At 38.5% G+C, this 14,953-nt stretch overlaps 2 long non-coding RNA genes across 3 annotated transcripts; both read left to right on the top strand.

Annotated features, from left to right (window-relative positions):
* Window positions 1-6,566: 6,566 nt before the first annotated feature.
* On the top strand, window positions 6,567-9,044 carry LOC119692177. 2 transcript variants are annotated; one of them, XR_007266720.1, is made up of 3 exons: window positions 6,567-7,439; window positions 7,704-7,877; window positions 8,349-9,044. It is a non-coding gene; the product is annotated as an uncharacterized LOC119692177 (long non-coding RNA). The 2 variants fall into 2 exon arrangements; XR_007266719.1 differs by lacking the exon at window positions 6,567-7,439 and having other exon boundaries at window positions 7,490-7,877.
* A 4,400-nt stretch (window positions 9,045-13,444) lies between these two features.
* Window positions 13,445-14,578, top strand: LOC125489066. The gene is made up of 3 exons (XR_007266716.1): window positions 13,445-13,649; window positions 13,738-13,977; window positions 14,224-14,578. It is a non-coding gene; the product is annotated as an uncharacterized LOC125489066 (long non-coding RNA).
* Window positions 14,579-14,953: the final 375 nt, after the last annotated feature.

Genomic DNA, 14,953 nt, shown 5'->3' with positions numbered 1-14,953 from the left:
AGTATTGGTGAGTGGGAGGCAGCAATTCCGAGCCAAGGCTCATCTAACCCATCCCCTCGAGCGGCGCAGGTAGCCCCGGCAGCACCCTGTAAAGTCAAGACACAATCACTGACCCAGGGGTCAGCGGGGGAGGTAACTGACAGACGCTCGGTGGAAACAACAACATCGCCCAAGCACAAGTACAAAAATAGGACCTCAGAGGCCCGGGCATGTCTCACCAGTGCTAAACTTCAGCTGGGAAAGGCGCGTAACCTTAGAACGCACATAAAGAATGAGGTAACACAAAATATAGAGCGCCTTTATCAGCTGGTAAAAGAATCTGAGTCTAATAAAGAGAAGGGAAAGGATATAGAATGCACAAGGGAGGATAATGAAACGGAAATAGACAAAGTAGTAGAAAACAAATTAACTCCCACTACAAATGAACTCAATGCTGATTTGATTAGGGCAATGGAAGTGCATGCAGATAAACTAAGAGTGGCGAGCGATAGGATGGAGGAATTGAAAACCCAACTCGAGGCAGCTATTAAACCCTCGTATGCTGAGGCACTGGCAGCCGGACTGTCAAGGATCTCACGACAGGAGGGTACGACGCAATCCAACCCTACAAAAGGTCCTAGCCACTCACTTATAATATCGTCCGAAGATGGTAATGACACCAGTGACCAGATTCTCACAAAAATAAGGGAGGCAATCCAACCACGAGAAAATGGCCTTCAAATTGATAAAGTCCGAAAAGCCAAAAACCAAAAAGTGGTTCTAAGCTGCCATTCGCAGGAAGAGGCCAACAAAGTCACAGAGAGAATCAAAACATTTGGTAAGGCATTGCAGGTGGAGGCAGCGGTCAACAAGGATCCCTTAGTCATCATCAGGGACGTCCTCAGCTATAACACTGATGACGACATCATTGCCTCGCTCAGGTCGCAAAACAAACACGTCACTGCGGACTTGAGCGAGAAGGATCTAAGAGCCACAGTCAGATACAGACGAAGAGCAAGAAACCCCCACGAAAACCACGTGGTGCTACAGGTGTCCCCCAGGCTCTGGCAGAGGCTGACGTCAGCTGGCAGAGTACACATAGACTTGCAGACGAGACCGGTCATGGATCAATCACCGTTAGTGCAGTGCACCAGGTGCTTAGCATTTGGACATGGCCGAAAACTATGCAAAGAGCAAGTAGACCTCTGCGGACACTGCGGGGGTCCACACATGTGTGATCAGTGCACTGTGTGGATTTCCGAAGAGCCCGCATCTTGCAGAAACTGCCAGCTGGCCAAACTCAATGCAGTGGAACATAACGCATTTGACACAACCTGCCCCATAAGAAGAAAGTGGGATATTGTGGCCCGCTCTAGTGTGGCCTATTGCTAAGGGCGCCCCTGGTAATTCATCCAACAGCTACATTATCTTACAAGCCAACCTCCAGAGGGCAGAGCTTGCCACAAATGAGTTGCTGATAGAGGCCAGTAAGCGGAAAGCGTCCATAGCACTTCTTCAGGAGCCCTACGTGGGTAGGGAAAGGAAGGTGAAGAGTTATAGGGGAGCGAGGATCTTCCAGTGCACAGAACAAAGGGACGGCGTGGTCAAAGCGGCAATAGCCATATTTGACCATGACCTAGACGTAACACTATACCCGACACTCACCACTAACAATATTGTGGTGGTGAAAGTTAGAACCATTGCCTGGGAAGTTTTCGCTGTCTCTTTTTACTTTGAGCCGGACCAACCCATAGAGCCCTACCTAGGGCACCTGAAGAAGATAAGGGACGAGCTGGGGCCAAATAGACTTATTGTGGCAGGCGATACAAACGCAAAGAGCACATGGTGGGGCAGTAACATAGTCGACCACAGAGGCGAAGAGATGTCTGGAGCCCTTGAAGAGATGGACTTACAGATACTGAACGTTGGTGACATACCAACGTTCAGTACTGTAAGGGGAGGGAAAACATACGCTAGCCATGTCGACGTGACTGCCTGCACAGCAGATCTCTACGGTCTGGCGGAGGCTTGGAGAGTTGTGGAAGATTTAACGAGTTCGGACCATAACGGTATAGTCTTTCAACTAAAGATGGAGAAGGCTATGGGCTTCAACGTGAAAAGAACCACCAGGCTGTATAATACAAAAAAGGCAAACTGGGAAGGCTTCCACGAGCAACTGGATCAGCTATTGCTGGATCACAGCATCACCGAGCCTGAAATAAACAAGATCGCCAGTATAGACGAGCTGGACAGCCTGGTGGTAAAGTTCACTGAAATAGTAGGACAGGCATGTCTCGAAACCATGCCCAAGAAAAAGGTGAAAGAAAAACTGGCCCTGCCGTGGTGGTCCGAGAAACTCGCAAAGTTGAAGAAAGAAATGATGACAAAGAAGCGTAGAGTAAGGTGTGCGGTCCGGAAACCGAAAGTTATCCGCGAATATCTGGAAGCAAAGGAAACGTATGAGAAGAATGCCAAAGAAGCGCAAATTGAAAGTTGGAAGAGCTTTTGCGGAAAACAGGATAAGGAAGGATTGTGGGAAGGGATTTATAGAGTCATAGGAAGAACAACAGATCGCCAAGAAGACCTCCCACTCGTCAGCAACGGTAGACAAATGGATCTCTGTGACTCTGCTAGGGTTTTGGCGGAATCTTTCTATCCAGAAGATAAGAGCGACGGGGAAAACACAGAACACCAGCAAACCAGAGAAAAAGCTGAAAGTGTAAACGACATGAGTCATGATGAACAACATGACACACCGTTTACAATGGTAGAGCTGATAGACGCGGTGAAATCGTTTAACCCAAAGAAGGCTCCTGGAGGGGATGGGTTTACAGCCGACATCTGCCAACATGTCATCTTTAAACACCCAGATCTGTTCCTAACACTGGTCAACAAATGTCTCACACTACAATACTTTCCGACGACCTGGAAATCCGCCGCAGTTGTAGTGTTGAGAAAGCCGGAAAAGGACGACTACACAAATCCCAAATCGTACCGGCCCATAGGTTTGCTGCCAGTGTTGGGAAAGATCTTGGAAAAGATGATCATCGGACGGCTGAAATGGCACATTCTGCCAACAATAAGTACACGCCAATACGGATTCATGCCCCAAAAAAGTACCGAAGACTCCCTCTATGATCTAATACAATACATCCATGCCAAAATAAATGACAGGAAAATTGTAACCGTCGTATCACTAGACATAGAGGGGGCGTTCGACAACGCCTGGTGGCCAGCTATCAGAGTCCGTCTGGCTGAGGAGAACTGCCCGATTAACCTAAGACGAGTCATAGACAGCTACCTACACAACCGAAAAGTTGCTGTGAGGTACGGGGGTGAAGAATACGCCAAGAGCACGAACAAAGGGTGTGTGCAAGGTTCGATTGGGGGCCCGCTTCTATGGAACCTTTTGTTAAACCCGCTGCTGACAGGCTTGGAACAGCATGGCGATTACTGCCAGGCATTCGCCGATGACGTAGTACTGATCTTTGACGGGAACACAGCTCTGGACATCCAAAGACAGGCCAATGCCGCTCTCGCCTATGTTAGGGATTGGGGTGTCCGTAATAAGCTCAACTTTGGTCCACAAAAAACCAAGGCCATGGTACTGACCAAGAAGCTAAAATACGACACCCCGCACCTTAGAATGGGCGGGATTGACATTGGCATGTCAAAGGAGATTAAAATACTGGGGCTCACTATTGACGAGAAGCTGACTTTCAATAGCCATGTAGCAAATGTCTGCAAAAAGGCGTTGAACATTTACAAGCAGCTATCCAGGGCCGCCAGAGTTAGCTGGGGACTACATCCCGAGGTTATAAGGCTTATTTACATAGCGGCGGTTGAGCCTGTTATTATGTATGCGGCGAGTGCCTGGGCACCAGCTGCCAAGAAACTGGGTGTTCAAAAGCAGCTCAATGCAGTGCAGAGGGGCTTCGCCCAGAAACTGACCCTTGCGTACCGGACCGTCTCACTCAATGCGGCCCTGGCGTTGGCCGGAGTGCTACCTCTCGATCTCAGAATACAAGAGGCAGCAGCTTTGTATGAGACAAAGAGGGGCGTACTTCGACCAGCGTTGGGGGACGTTGAAGTGGAGCGAGTGGCTGTATATGCCGATACCCCTCATCCTGCGGAACATATGCGCCTGGAGTTCATAAGCCTGGAAGACCAACAGCTGGTGGACCTCCACAACACACAAGCAGTACGTATTTACACTGACGGCAGCAAGATTGACGGCAAGGTTGGAGCTGCATTGTCTCTCTGGAGCAATGGAGCCGAGATCAAGTCCGTCAAACTAAAGCTGTCGCCGCACTGCACAGTCTACCAGGCGGAACTGCTGGCCATATGCGAAGCTACAAGGGTAGTGTTGAAGAGAAAGGAAACCAGTTTCGGTGTGTACAGTGACTCACGGTCCGCCCTAGAGACGGTCACGAACAACAATACGCGGCACCCCCTGGCACTAGAGGTACGCCAAAATATAAGGACCTGCAAACTCCAAGACAAGGAAATCTCCTTGTTTTGGATCAAAGCACACGCAGGATTGGCAGGAAATGAGCGAGCGGACCATCTGGCAAAAGAAGCAGCGCTAAAATCAAAGAAGAAACCAGACTATGACCAATGTCCGGTCTCATTCGCCAAGCGACAGATCCGTTTGGAATCGCTTGGCGAATGGAACCGGCGATACATACAAGGTGAAACCGCATCCACCACAAAGGCATTCTTTCCAGACGCGATACAGGCATATAGAACGGTCAGAAAGATGAAAATAGACCATGTGATGACGCAGGTTATGACGGGACATGGCGGGTTCTCAGAGTACTTGAACCGCTTCAAGTGCAAGGACAGCCCGTCCTGCATCTGTGACCCCTCGGTTTTACGTTCGATATCTAATAATTGTCTCTTCCGTTGACTTACTAAATGATCTTATTCATATACAGGGTGCTTTTAACTTTACATTACTTTGAATATGTATTTAACTTTACTATGAAACAGCTCTTTTATTTTTCCTGATTTCAGAGTTGGTTCCCATAATTAAAGTTATACAAGTATGACCTATGTACATTCACCTGCCAACGGGGTGACCACTAATAAACAAGCATTCTGTATTTAACATAACTAAATACACTGGGTAACATTACTGCCTTATTTCCAACAGCAAATATATGGTTATAGGGCACCATGATGATGCTAGTATTAAAAATATACCAAAATTACTCACCGATATAAATTTTTATTCACGCCGCAACACACATCACATAACACACATTTTTTTTTTTTTATTTTTTTTAGGTAGGGGGAAAATCCATCATGGACACCTGGGAAGTGAAGACCCCAGGTAGTGCCGGACTCTTACCGGCTAAAAACCCCCTACCGATATTTGGGAGGTGCTTAGACTATCAAACTAAACCAGACCTCAGGATTTTCGGGAGGTGTTTAGACTGTCAAACTAAACCAGACCTCAGGATTTTCGGGAGGTGCTTAGACTATCAAACTAAGCCAGACCTCAGGAGTTTCGGGAGGTGCTTAGACTATCAAACTAAGCCTGACCTCGGGATTTTCGGGAGGTGTTTAGATTGTCAAACTAAACCAGACCTCAGGATTTTCGGGAGGTGCTTAGACTATCAAACTAAGCCAGACCTCAGGAGTTTCGGGAGGTGCTTAGACTATCAAACTAAGCCTGACCTCGGGATTTTCGGGAGGTGCTTAGACTATCAAACTAAGCCAGACCTCAGGAGTTTCGGGAGGTGCTTAGACTATCAAACTAAGCCAGACCTCAGGAGTTTCGGGAGGTGCTTAGACTATCAAACTAAGCCAGACCTCAGGAGTTTCGGGAGGTGCTTAGACTATCAAACTAAGCCAGACCTCGGGATTTTCGGGAGGTGTTTAGACTATCAAACTAAGCCAGACCTCAGGAGTTTCGGGAGGTGCTTAGACTATCAAACTAAGCCAGACCTCGGGATTTTCGGGAGGTGTTTAGACTATCAAACTAAGCCAGACCTCAGGAGTCACCACATGACGTGTCGCGGATCGCGGTCATATGTTAATTTACAACTTCACTGTGGTATTCGTGGGTGGTTGTAGTGAACTCGCTCCACTAAAAGATAAACTTTGTTATAATATATTTATAATCTACTTTAAAATACGATACACACAAAACCTACATACATGTCAATATGTCATAGTATGATGTCAAATAGCAAGCTAATTGATAATATATTATGTAAGTATTTTTTTATTCTAAAGGTAAATGAAAACAATGCAATAAACCTGTATTTTTTAAATATAAATTAAAGATTTCTACATTAATTCTTAATTTGAACAGTATAGAAGCTATTTATTTTTATTTGAATTTATATATTAAACTAATCATAGCAAAACTTTAGGAACAGGGAGAAAAGTATGTACCTTCACGAGAAAGGTACCCATTTCACTACCTAGACTAAATAAAAAATACATCTAGTAGTTTTGTATCAATGTAAAAAGTATTTTAACACAGAGATAAACTGGATTATGATAATAATAGCTTCACATAGTAGCGCACTGACTGGAACATTGCCCTGCATTGCAATATAATGTAGTGTTTGCATTTTGTTGATGTGCTATTCTGGTCAGAATTACAATCTTGTTTCGGAAATACAACGAAGTTTTTTATGCAGCAATTTGAATCGTACAATTTCAGAAGAGATAAATCATACTAGTAGTAGATACCTCGTTTTATCTCAAATAAACTATTATGCATGTTATAAGCTGTGGACAGTAATCTCCGAAGGGGTACTCAGAGGTGACTCGCAAGCGACCCACCCGTTTTTTCGGTGTACATTTGTATACTCAAATGATAGGTCGCGAGCAGTATCGCAGTTTTAGAATGTGTACAATGTACTTAGAGTACACATCTCTAGGATCTACATGTGCACTGCATTGTGCAGGTGTCCTCACGATGTTTTCCTTCACCGTAGTACCACTTTTTATCAGTGAACTTAAATTCATTAATTGAAAAGATTGAATTTGGTTCGGGCGTGTGCCCGGATTCGAACCACAACCTCTAGAATGAGAGGCATAGAGCTAATCCGTTATGCTACCATAGGTCAAATACACTGTACTGGCACATAATCAGAAATAGGTAAGTACATCATTTTTATTACAAACATGATTATTTTATAAAATTAATTATATCCAATCACAAGCAAATCCAAATGAACTACTAGTGTTGACTAAATATCGTATTACAATTTAAAAGAAACTTAATCAGAGTCATCATTTCATTTCCCATAATTTTGGTAAAATGCTAACTTGCAGTATACATGATCAACTTTTCTTTGTGTGAGTGAAAATAATCATATCGATCGATTGATTTAAATTTGACGGAAATCAAAAGAAAAATTATATTTCATCAGCGAAGTGCACAGTGATCGGTGCTCGACGTCTTCCCTCTCCATTACCTACCAGTTACGAGAAAAAATGTACGTAAGTTATATTTTCATAATCTCTGATTTTTACCATTGATGCAAAAAGTGGGTGATATGTGTTTGAAACCGCTGTCTGTCTGTCACATCGGTCAACAAATTTTAGTACGTTTATTTTTATTCAAGTCAAGAAGTTCAAAAGTTTTTGAGACTTTTAGCGTTGAATTTCGGGTTTTAACGTGGTTAGCCTATTATTATGATCTACCAATAAGTACTCAAGATTTGATTGAATGTAAACACGATGTCTCTTCTTTATTGCAGGTCTGACGGTGAGGGATTTTATTCTTCCGAGGAAGAACTGCCACGGCGTCGTCCCGTGAAGCCTGCAGCGCTGAGCGCCGCGCCGAGCACGTCTACTGCTCCCGCCCCAACTCCATCCGGCTCAAGGAAGCGGAAGACTAAAGCTTCCGAATCCGCTTCCGAAAGTAGAGCAGCGTAAGTACGAACAATAATTGTTCTACTAAATAATAAACAGTAAAAGTAGTACCTAATCATATTCTTATTTATTTGTTTGGTGCCACCCTAAATGGGATTGACACTGTCAAATTTAATTCTTACGACACATGAATTAAAAACAGTACAACGTCCAAAATAAATAATTCAGCGAGGCCACACTGTACTAGTAGGATTTACATACTAGCTGTTGTCCCCAAGCTATAAAAAGTTTTCCGTACATATCCCGATAAACTTATTAACGTTCTGTTATATTAAATTATGTATCACTTATGTTATGAGCGTTAACACGTTCGTGCAAATTTTGTCTGAACCCGATCAATTGTTTAGCGTGATGGAGTAACAGACACATTCCAAAGTACCTAAGTACCTAAGTAGGTACTTAGTATATTATTATTGTATACACTAATTGACGACTTGTAAGTAATGATATTACTTTTATATTCTTTACAGAATCAATAAGGGCAAACAAAAAATTGACCTGGCGACATACAATCGTCGCAAAGCAACTGTGGCGGCGCTGTTCGGTGGGTCGGATGACGAGGCGGAGGCTGCAGCGGCACTGAACAACCCGATTCAAGAGCTGGAGAGCAGCTTAACCCGAAAAGTTGGGGATGGGTCGTTGCGGCGAACCGCAAAATTAGACGGAAGCCTGTTCTGCGAACTTCGTGTTTACGAAGTTCGCGATATTAAAAACATATCCCCACGGGACCGGTGGACCAAAGCGTACACCAGTCTTAAGTATCAATTCGATTATGATAGTCCGGAATGGACTAACATAATTGATTTCATTCGGGTTGCGAAGACCCGATTTACACAGGAGCCAATATACTATCCGAATAAGAAGTAAATCTTAGTTGGATAGTATATGTTTCAGAAAATCGAATTAAAGTTAATCGTCTTTAAAAATAAAAACTACAAAATATGTTTAAATTATTAAATATTGTTCGTTGCTAATTTATTTAATTTAAATATTAATTAAATTTTACCTTACATATTTTACAGATACCTAATATTTTTTATCGATGATTAACTTTATTTAGGCTTTCTGAAACCGGCTCCTAACTAGGTTATAGCGGTATACCAAATACCTTATTTTTAACTACTTTATCTTACTGAAAATATATAATAAAATATAATATAACTTAATAAGTAAAGTGTTAATTATTTACTTATTCAACAATGGTTAACCCCAGTAAAAATATTTTCTGCTCAGTGTGCGAACAATTAGTAAAAAGTAAAGCCTTTTCAGCTCACTTAAAAAGCATAGCTCATAAAAATAATACCCGAGTTGAAGCGGAGGAGTGTATAGAAAAAATTAATTCAGCATTTCGTTCACGAATTGCTTCGTATCGAGTGTACGATTCCCGCAGAACCAAACATCCCGCCCCCGTGCCCGCAGCTCGCCCCGGGCGTGCGCAAGCGCAGGTGTGTGCTCCTGAAAGCCACCCTGTAATGCCGGCACCGTTTTTGCGTGTCATCGCTGGTAAAGTTCAGCGACTATTGAATGCGGCTCTTGCTACGCATCAAAGTGTTAAAATTAACTTTGAACTATTTGCAAATTTTTATCTACCTAAAAATGATACTTCCGAGGTTAAGTCTTTTGCCACTGAAAATAGGTGCATCCACAGCAATTATGATTTCAAAACTATATTCAATGAGATGTGCGACGTAATTCTAAAAAAAGTTGACGAGTTCCAGGAACGCGATAGTGGGTGGTCATTGCTTGATACACTTTATTTAGAGGTAAATATTAATAAATATATTCCTCTTCGTGCGTCTGGCTTTATTGATCTACCAAAAAGCATAAAAAGTAAGAAAGCTTGCATCAATGTGAACAATAATGATAGTTTTTGTTTTCTTTGGTGCATAATGACAGCTCTTTTTCCGGCGAAATGTAACGCAAACCGAACAAAATCATATCCACATTTTTGTACCGTTCTAAATACGCATGGAATGACATTTCCAGTCAGCTTTACCGACATAAAATTATTTGAAAAAAATAATAAAATTAGTGTCAACGTTTATGGGTTAAAAAAATGTAATGTTGTTGGCCCGCTATACAAGTCAAGTGCCCGCCAAGCGGTTCACGTAAATCTTTTATTGCTTGAAAATAAGAATACGTTACATTATTGTTTAATAAAAGATTTGAATAAACTCTTACGTTCGCAATTAACCAAACACCATGGAAAAGTTTACTTTTGCGATGAGTGTTTGATATGTTTTGATTCCGAGGAACGATTGACCTTGCATAGTTGTGGAGGCGTCGCGACAGTTCTGCCGACTGAAGGCGCAATACTCGAGTTTAAGCACTACGAACGCTTACAAAAAATGCCTTTTGTTATTTATGCTGATTTTGAAACTTTGTTGGAGCCGTGTTCAACAATACCAGATTCGAATCATACACAAATTACTCACAAGCATATACCGAGTGCTTTTTCTTATTACATAACTTGTTCATACGATAATAATTTCAATAAATTAATGTTTTATCGCGGTAAAGATTGTGTCGATATGTTTATAAGTTTTCTTCAAAATGATATAACAGAAATTTATAAAGTCCTCTCTAGACCTATAGCACTGGTAATGACTGACACGGATCAATTAAATTTTGATACATCACATCAATGCTGTATATGTGAGAAACCGTTAGTAGAAGACCGAGTGAGGGATCACTGTCACTTAACAGGTAAATACAGAGGAGCAGCGCATTCGTATTGTAATTTGCGCTACAAACTCCCTAAATTTATTCCTGTATTTTTTCACAATCTGTCTGGGTACGATAGCCACTTGTTTATACGACATTTGGGATCTATTCCAGGTAAAATTAAGGTTATAGCAAGAAACAAGGAAAACTACATATCGTTTACTAAAATATTTCAAATGACAGATTCAGAAAATATTGCTGTGAGATTTGTTGATTCCTTTAGCTTTTTGCCTTCTAGTTTGGACAAGCTTTCAAACACTTTAGCTGATGAACAGTTTAAGCATTTAAATCAAATTTGTAAAAATAAATCCGAGTTCAATCTTCTTAGACGAAAAGGTGTCTATCCCTACGATTATATGACCACGTGGTCAGCCTATGATGAGACAAAACTTCCACCGCAAGAATTATTTTTCAATAAGTTAAACAATTCATCGTTATCAATCGATGACTATAAACATGCAAAAAATATATGGTGCACATTTAATATAAATAATTTAGGAGAATATACAGATTTATATGTAAAGACAGACGTGTTGTTATTAGCAGACGTTTTTGAAAATTTTCGCACAACATGTATAAAAAATTATAAGTTAGATCCGGCTTTTTATTTGACTTCACCAAGCTATAGTTTTGACGCTATGCTTTTAAAAACACGAGTTAATTTGGAGCTCATCCATGACTTAGAAATTATTAGGATGCTTCAAAGTGGTATTCGTGGTGGTGTGTGTTTGTGTACAACCAGACACGCTAAAGCTAATAATAAGTATCAACATAGTTATGACCCAAAACTTCCATCAAACTTTTTAGTTTACCTTGATTGTAATAACCTATACGGATATGCAATGTGCCAAAGTTTACCTCACTCAGGATTCAAAATGTTAAGTAAATTTGAATTAGATGGATTGAACATATTAGATATAGCAGATGATGCCGCATATGGATATATTTTGGAGGTTGATTTAGAATATCCAGATTATCTCCATGACTCTCACAATGATTTGCCCTTTTGTGCACAAAAGTTTGCACCACCGGGTTCAGTGTCAAAAAAATTAATTCCAAATTTATATGATAAACTTCATTACGTGATTCATTACATACACTTGAAAAATTGTATTAAACATGGTTTAGTACTGAAAAAAAACCATAAAGTAATTAAATTTAAACAAGGGGCATATCTTAAGGACTATATGGATCTAAATACTAATCTTAGACAAAAAGCTAAATCTTCTTTTGAACAAGATTTATTTAAGCTCCTTAACAATAGCATTTTCGGAAAGACTTTAGAAGATACCGAAAGAAGAATTGACATCAAGTTAGTTACTAAATGGTCGGATAACTGCAATAAAACAAAAAAAAACTACACCGCGGATAGATTAATATCAAGACCTAATTTTAAAAATTGCACTATATTTACAGAAAATTTTGTAGCTGTTCAAATGAAACCAGAGAGAGTTATATTAGATAAACCAATTTATATTGGGTTTTCGGTGTTGGAAATATCTAAAAGTCATTTATACACTTTTCATTATTCTATTTTGAAACCATTTTACGGTGAAAGACTAAGATTGTGTTATACCGATACAGATAGTCTTCTTTACTCGATTAAAACGGACGACTTTTATTCAGATGTAAAATATAATTTTCTAGAATATTTTGACACCAGTAATTATTCAATTGATAATACTTACAATGTACCACAGTTAAATAAAAAAGTTCCTGGATTATTTAAAGATGAACTAGGAGGAAAAATCCTTTCAGAATTTGTTGGATTACGTTCGAAACTGTATTGTATTAAGACTGAGGACGCTGAAATAAAGAAAGCAAAAGGCGCTAAGAAATGCGTGGTAAAAGATTTATGTCTAAATGATTATAATAATGTTTTGCTTGGTAAAATACAATTGCGAAAAAAACAAATACTTTTTAAATCATTGAAGCATCAAATTTTTACTCAAGAAGTAAAAAAAATTGTGTTGTCCCATGATGATGATAAAAAATTTATTCTAAAAGATAAAATATCAACATTGTCTTGGGGACATTATTCCATTATTTGAATTATCGAGAATGACTGGTATATTGATATCACATTATGTTCATCCAAATAGTATTACTATCATCACTTGTCTGTCAGAAGACGCTGATTTTTATCCACAACTTCAGTTTCGAAATGAAAATGAATCATTATTTATGTGTTATTCTGAGTGGCAAAAAATTTATAAACCAATTAAAGAGAAACAACTATGTAACAATAAACAGTATTTTAATTTTCCCTTTTATACTTTTCTACACTGTGATAAACGTTGTTCAGATGAATTTGTAATTTTACTGGTAGATGCTTTAAAATTGTTTGCGCACTGTGTAGACGCGAGACTTAAGATGTTACACTATGAACGCATAAAAGCATATAAATTTATTTTGAAGATTGAATGTATTTTTGAAAAATGTTATATACCGATAGAAAATATTTCTAGTGTTTTATATTATTATGCTGATAGTTTATCTCTTGTGGAAATGGAACTTGTGACACTGTGTATTGATTATTTCACTAAATGCTATTTACGTTTTCAATTGTAGGTACCTATGTAATACTAACCAATAAGATAAGTAAGTAGTATAAGTTAAAGCTAAGGTAAAGTTATTTTTACCTTATAATATAATAAATAAAGTTAATATTTAATATGATTGTGTTTAATTTACACCATGAGTTCATGATGATGTATGGAACGTACGGAAAATAGGATAAAAATCAAGAATATTTCTTATTATACATATACGAATAAGAAAATATTAGGTAGATAGTTAATAAAAAAATACATTTAAATCGTACATAAATTTTGTGCTGAGATTAAAGTTTGTTTCAACATGATATCTGCTGATGTCAATGTAATTTCTAAGAATCCCACACATTAGTAATATTTCAATTGAAACAGTGTACATAAATTCCTTAGTGATGCACATTCCATTACATGACCAAATAATCATTAAGCTAATATTCTCCTTTCCTTGCGGTTGTGTAGAAAAACAAACAGAAAAATATGTCTTCAGATGAGGTGAGTCAGTTATCTATACTACAGTAACACAGTATGTTCTCTACATATATCTTAATACCTATTTAATTTATTTATGTTTTTGTTCCAGATTTCTCTAGTGAATTATATTGCAACCAAAAATCTTGGAAATCCTAAATATGTAGTGAAAATGGAAATATGTAAAATTGTACAAACATCAAACATAGCTGAAGTGAAAACAGTAATAAAACACAATATTTGGTAAATGAAGATTACGATACTATATTGGAGTTTGCTGTAAAATTAATAAATCAAATTGGAACAAAACTTGGAGAAAATGCTGACCAGCACGCATCTTGAGTGAAATAAGGTGAGTAGCTATTTACAATAGTAAGGGTCTGTTCCACAATGTCTGGTTAGTGGCTACCTGACGGATAAAATACATGCTGTCACTTTCTGTTATTATTTTTTAGACAGTGACAGCATGTATTTTATCCGACAGGTAGCGACTAACCAGACATTGTGGAACAGGGGCTTAATATTCTTTCTTTTGTTTATTTTTAAGGTGTCTTATAAATTCTGTATAAAAATTAATATCTAGTATTTCCTTTTTCAGGTACAGGACATAGTCGTTGAACAATGAACATTCCTTTGTGCATTTGAAATGTTATTAAAATTAAGTTCGTATAGTAAATAAATCTGTATTATGTTTTGGCTTTGTTAGGGATTATGTTATAATAAACTAAATATTTAATTACTTACATACTTATTTAGAGCACCACATACTGTACTACATATGGCACTGTGCATTGAAAGAAATTAACCTTGATGTTTAAATGATAAAATATTAGGTACCTAAGTACTTTACTTGTGTATGAACTTATTAAAAATTAATAAAATAAAAAACCAAAATTACATAATTTTTGCTTTTATTTTTCATAATCCTTAAATCTAGTTAAACAATAAATAGTATAAAGTCATTTAAAAAAAAAAACAATCATATTATTTTCTATAAACCATTTCCTTAAAGAAATTACATTTTTTAGAGCACAATATTTTTTATGATAGGCACAGTTATAGTTTACAGTACTATTCAAAAATGAATTATATAAAGTAGTAAAATTTGGACACCCTTTTTCTCCTAGTTCGATTATATTACAATTACTACATATTTCCTCCATCCATCTAATCTTTTCTAATCCTTTAACAAGAATGTTCCGGTGTTTCTCTAAAAAAGGTTTAATGTACTTTTTAAATTCTTCATATACGATATAGCCTTCATTCCAATATATGCCTCGATTTCGTTGAATCCAAGAAACTTGTTTTTTTTCTTCACTATACAAATC

The sequence above is a fragment of the Plutella xylostella genome, chromosome 10 (assembly GCF_932276165.1).
Source record: "Plutella xylostella chromosome 10, ilPluXylo3.1, whole genome shotgun sequence".
Taxonomy (NCBI): Eukaryota; Metazoa; Arthropoda; class Insecta; order Lepidoptera; family Plutellidae; genus Plutella; species Plutella xylostella.
The sequence above is the reverse complement of the archived record's forward strand: the minus strand, read 5'-3'. Positions and strand labels throughout refer to the sequence as shown.